The sequence below is a fragment of the Canis lupus genome, chromosome X (assembly GCF_048164855.1).
Source record: "Canis lupus baileyi chromosome X, mCanLup2.hap1, whole genome shotgun sequence".
In the NCBI taxonomy this organism is placed as follows: domain Eukaryota; kingdom Metazoa; phylum Chordata; class Mammalia; order Carnivora; family Canidae; genus Canis; species Canis lupus.
Window position 1 is genome coordinate 35,901,306 of NC_132876.1, and position 6,035 is coordinate 35,907,340.

Below are 6,035 nucleotides of genomic sequence, written 5' to 3' on the forward strand. Positions count from 1 at the left end.
TATTACTCAGCCATAAAAAAGAATAAGATCTTACCATTTGTGACAACATGGATGGACTCAGGAGGTATTATACTAAGTTGAAATAAATAAATCAGAGAAAGACAAATATCATATGATCTCACTTATACGTGGAATCTGAAAAAACAAAACAAACAACAGACTCTTAAATACAAACTGCTGGTTGCCAGAGAGGAAGGGGTGGGAAGAGGGGTAAAATCAATAAAGGGGATTAAGAGATATAAACTTTTAATTATAAAATAAATAAATCGGCAAGGCTGAGAATGGGAGTAGAGCGGAGCTTCTGAGCAGCACACCGGGCCTCTCCTCTCCACACCTCGCTCTCGCGGCCTGCCCGCCCTGCTCCTGCTAGCCTGCTAGCCACCCAGAACAACTTCCACCATGGCCACCTCCGTGAGTTCCCACTTGAACAAAGGCATCAAGCAGGTGTACATGTCCCTGCCTCAGGGCGAGAAAGTGCAAGCTATGTATACTTGGATTGACTGGACTGGAGAAGGATTATGTTGCAAGACCTGGACCTTGGACAGTGAGCCCACGGGTGTCGAAGAGTTGCCTGGATGGAATTTTGATGGCTCTAGCACCTTTAAATCTGAAGGCTCCAACAGTGACATATATCTTGTCCCTGCTGCCATGTTTCGCGACCCTTTCTGCAAGGACTCCAACAAGCTGGTGTTCTGTGAAGTCTTCAAATACAACAGAAAGCCGGCAAAAACCAATTCAAGGCATACCTGTAAACGGATAATGGACATGGTGAGCAACCAGCACCCTTGGTTTGGAATGGAGCAGGAATATACTGTCACGGGCACAGATGGGCACCCTTTTGGTTGGCCTTCCAGTGGCTTCCCTGGGCCCCAAGGTCCAGACTACTGTGGCGTGGGAGCAGACAAAGCCTATGGCAGGGATATCATGGAGGCTCACTACCGGCCTGCTTGTACGCTGGCATCAAGATTGCTGGGACAAATGCTGAGGTCATGCCTGCCTAGTGGGAATTCCAGTTAGGACCCTGTGAAGGAATCAACATGGGAGATCATCTCTGGGTGGCCTGTTTCATCTTGCATCATGTATGGAAGACTTCAGAGTGATAGCAACCTTTGATCCTAAGCCCATTCCTGGAAACTGGAATGGTGCAGGCTGCCACAAACTTCAGCACCAAGACCATGTGAGAGGAGAATGGTCTAAAGTACATTGAGGAGTCCATTGAGAAACTGAGCAAGCGGCACCAGTACCACATCCGAGCTGCGAACCCAAGGGAAGCCTGGATAATGCCCAGCGCCTAACTGGATTCCATGAGACATCCAACATCAACGACTTTTCCGCCGGCGTGGCCAACCATGGTGCTAGCACCTGCATTCCCTGGACTGTCTGCCAGGAGAAGAAGGGTTACTTTGAAGACCGTCGCCCCTCTGCCAACTGCAACCCCTTTTCAGTGACAGAAGCTCTCATCCGCACATGTCTTCTCAACGAAACTGGCGATGAACCCTTCCAGTACAAAAACTAAGTGGACTAGACTTGCAGCCATCGAACCCCTCCTAGTTCTCCATCCTGCCTCCGTGTTTGCCCCTCTCTTGACTGTCCTAATAGCTGTAACTCAAAGGGCAGAATGTCAAGGTCTTTTTTTATGCCTATGCCCAGTTAATATCTCTTGCTTTCTTTGGCCAGGATAGAGGGGTTACATTCTTAATCTTTTTACACGCCCCCCCCTTTTTTCCCCTGTCACTGAAGCTGTCTAGTACATTAGTAGAGAGGAGGTGGGGAGACATAACCACTGTTCCCATTTAATCAGGTGTGTTTGTCCAATAGGGGTAGCTATCCGAACACAGAATAGTGTTTGTGAAGGGAGGGGGAGGGCTCTTTCTTTGAGGTAGCTGAGTGTTGAGAGGGGGAGGGTTACTTACTCTAGGGTTAGGTTAGGATTTCCCCTCCTGGTGGGAAGTTCCACTTCGTATAAGGTTATAACCAACTTTCTATTAAAAGTGAGACTTATGAGAGAACCAAGCGGGAATATGCCTCCTATCCTCCTGGTGCAGGGCTTTCCCTACCTGGGGCGAGATGGCCCTCACCTGAAGACAAGCTCAGCGTAAGGATGGATTGACCCACCTTAGCAGAAAAAGTTTTTATTGCTTGGTCCTCCATTTATAACACAAAGCACAGTAATATTTTTATATTTAAATGTAAAAACAAAAAATATATATATGGGTGTGCAGATATGTGTATTTTTTTTTCCTAAAGGAGGAAAACATTCTGGTCATGGAGAACCAGATTTGAGGTGACTAGTCTGGAAATAAAGATCTCCTACTGAGTGGAGACTTGGTATTCCCTCACTGCCACTATAAGGCTCCCATGTGCCCTGCCCACCCTTCTGCAGGTGGGGGCAGACACTGGTCAGTTAACAGGTGGAAAGCATGGTGTAAAAGGAGGAGTCACCTGAGCCCCGTGGCTTTGGTTTAAAAGACACATATGTACACAGAGGTTTAGAAATAAAGAGTTGGCTGGTCAACTTGCATGTTATTATTGGATTATTGACAAAGGATTATTGGAATTATTTTCTGATGGGACTAGCATGTCACTAAAGCAGGCCTTGTGATATATTAAAATTTTTTGAAAAGCAAAAAATAAAAATAAAATAATCGCAGAGATGAAAAGTACTGTCTAGAGAATAGAGTCAATATTATAATAACATTGCTGTATGGTGATGGATGGCAACTACACTTAATTATGGTGAGTGCTGAGTAATGTATAGAATTGTCAAACCAAAACGATATATACCTGAAACTTATGTAACATTTATGTTAATTATACTTCAATAAAAAATAAAAGCAAAGGTGCCTTCCCAGTGGGTTGGTTCGACCAAGGCCCCAAGAGAGTTGGGCATTTGGTGTTGAGAGAACTGAAAGGAAAAGCATTGGTACTGTCTGAGCAGACAAGAGAGGAGTAACCCAAAGCTTCATCTAAATCACAGGCATGATTAAAAGGTGAGACTTGGAAATGAGGTCAGGCAATAAACGCAATCTAAAAGATCCAGTTGGGGGCGCCTGGGTGGCTCAGTCAGTTAAGTGTCTGCCTTTGGCTCAGGACATGATTCCTGAGTCCTGGGATGGAGCCCCCCATGTCTGGGCTCCTCACTCACTGGGGATTCTGCCTCTCTCTCTGCTCCTCCTCCTGCTCATGCTTTCTCTCTCACTCTCAAATAAAAAAGTAAAACTCCTTAAAAAAAATAAATAAAAGATCCAGCTACTTTTCCAGGGGAATTTGTATGGTCAATTATTCTTTGGCGGCTATTTGAGAGCGTAGATGTAGGTTTGTATTCACCTCAAAGTCTACCTCTTCGATAATGTTAGAACATGTTGGTACTAGAAGAGAAAAGAAGACAGCTCCAAAAAAATCCAACCTTTGAAGCAAATTGAGCTCATAGTGACCTGTCCAGATTATAAGATATGGCAAGAAAGTTTCCCACTCTTTGCGTCTCTGATTCAATAAGCTCTGAGTAATGATTGGAGCCGGGGATGCTGTGTAGCAGCACCTCACCCATGACATCACCGAGGCGGTCACTCTGCCTTACAGAGCCGCCCCCAAATTTACTTCCCCTGAAATTCTGCAGTGAGAAACATTCCTGAAAGTATTGAAAAGTGGTTAGTATTAAAGTTCTTGCTAGCCAAAAAAGTAAACTTCTTATACTAGAAATTCCCAGCCAGAACACAATATCCTAGCTTCATTCTCTAGATCTTTAAAATGGTTGCCCCAGCCAACCCCCACTATTTTCTCACTTCCCTTCCTCTGTCTCTCCTTCCCCTTTCCCTCCCTGTCTGTCTATCTCTGTCTCAGTCTCCTCTCTCTCTCTCTCTCTCTCACACACACACCACTGTTGGAAACCCATTTAAACCTTATCAGCCAAGACCTTGCCAGTGATTATTTGACAGCTAGCCGAGAGCAAGACAGGTCTTAGGGAGGAAGGGGACAGATACTAGGAAAGCAAAAACGTTTTAGGGGATGAAACTGAATAATGTTCACAGTATCTGGGGCCACTGATTTTTCCAAAGGAAGAGTCAGGTTAGGAATGAAGGGTTACATGTATAAATAAAGATCAGTCTTGCAGCCATGTATAGCTTTCATTCAAGAACAAAGTCTTTCCACTGCATTTTCTGTGTGTGCATGCACGTATGATGTCATTGAGCTATTCCATACCTCTTGACCCAAGGGGCAATAATCAGATCTCAGGAATACCATTGAGTTTTCTAGGCTATTAAAGAAAAATTCCATTTTTATCATCTCTGAATGATAAAGCTCAACATTCCTAAAATAGTTAGCTTAAAGCAGCAAAAGTCTGGATCTTTCTCAAATTTAGAAGACAAATAAAATTGAAAACACATACAGTGTCAGTTAGGCATTTTGATGGATTTGCAGCTAGGCAAGACATAATTCAGGAAGAGCTGAATGACCAAAATTGGATTTTAAAATGTTTCACCCTTACGGGAAACTTACTGAGAATATTACAATAGGTCTGCCATAAAACATAGTACATTAATCTTTGAAATAGTACAGAAAAAAATATGGAATCCCAGTGAATACTGATCCTTCTGGAATATCAGTAGTCTTTTTAAATTTTTATTTATTTATTTATTTTTTATTTTTGGAATATCGGTAGTTTTAAGGAATGGAAAGTCAGAGCACAAACTGTTTTGGTGCTGGAATGAGAAAGAGGGAGCAGACCAACTTCATATCTAGCCCCATTTGGTTTCATTGGTTTTATCAGGAATGTTGGTCAGGAAGCATGCTGAGAGTGAGGATTTAGAGAAAAAATGTGCTGTGTCTATAGAGAGTAAAATGCTGAGTGGGTTTGATTCCAAATTCACCACAGGCCAGGAAAAAGATTGTGCAAATCTCTGGCCCCTGTTGCTCACACATGGCCTAGGCCTCACTTTCAGTAGCTGCATTTGCTTTTCAAAGAACAGGGTCATTTTCTCAGCCCACACTTCTCATTAAGTTCCAAACACTTCCCTAGGATATGAAACCTCCTCTTTCTCTTTCACCATTCCTAGCAAAGCCAGCTTCTTCACACAATACTGAAAGGGGCTGCTCTTTGGTGCTCAGACAGGATGTGCCATTGATATATCTTGCTGGGACAGCCCATAAGCATTTGTCTGTTGGTGTCTCATACAAATGTCAACTGTTTTGGCCCAGACTGAATGAAATGATTTCTATAAACTGTGTGATGTTTTCAGCATTCACTCAAGAAGAATTTACTGGATACTTAGTCTGTGCAAGGTACCAGACTAAGCCCTAGAACAGGAAGGGGGGAGGGGGGAAGAGGAGACACTGCAGGAAATGTTGGAAAGATAAAAAGATGAACAGGCAGCAGGTTCTGCCTTTAATAATAAGAGCGAATATTTATTCAATAGTTAATTTGTGCCAGGCACTGTGCTCATGGCTTTACATCAATTAGATGCTTTCTACTTTACAAAACGACTACACCCTCTCTTATAGGTGAGTTGGGACTCAGAGAGTCGAGCCCAAAGTCACACAGCTAGTGATGGGCTCAAGGTTTGAGTCTGATCTATTGGTCTATTTGAGTCCAGAGCCGGAGTATATAACCACTATGCTCTAGCGCCTTCAAAGACTTGATGTCTGGTTAGGAGAAGAAACAGAAACACACACAATGGCCTCTAATAAAAGACACGATGTGGGAAGAGACATAAAAGATTCAGCAAACTATTACAGACTCAGGAGTAATTAATTTTCAGGAAGACTTCATGGATGGAGCAAATATTGAACTGGACCTTAAATGAAAAGTAGGATTTTGGTAGGTGGAAGTGAGAGAAAGAGTATTTCAGGTAAAGGAGTTAAGTCACAGAATGACAAATACAATCTAACAGGAGCATTACATGTATCACAGAATAGAGGGTCTTAATTAAAGCACTATAAAGATTGGCACCACAGGGTGCCTGGGTGGCTCAGTCAGTTAAGCAACTGACTCTTGATTTTGGCTCGGGTCGTGATCTCAGGGTCTTGAGATCAAGTCC

The 6,035-nt window shown here is 43.2% G+C and overlaps 1 pseudogene; it reads left to right on the forward strand.

The window, feature by feature from the left end:
• Positions 1-375: 375 nt before the first annotated feature.
• On the forward strand, positions 376-1,612 carry LOC140627389 (glutamine synthetase pseudogene; annotated as a pseudogene).
• The last annotated feature ends 4,423 nt before the right edge of the window (positions 1,613-6,035 follow it).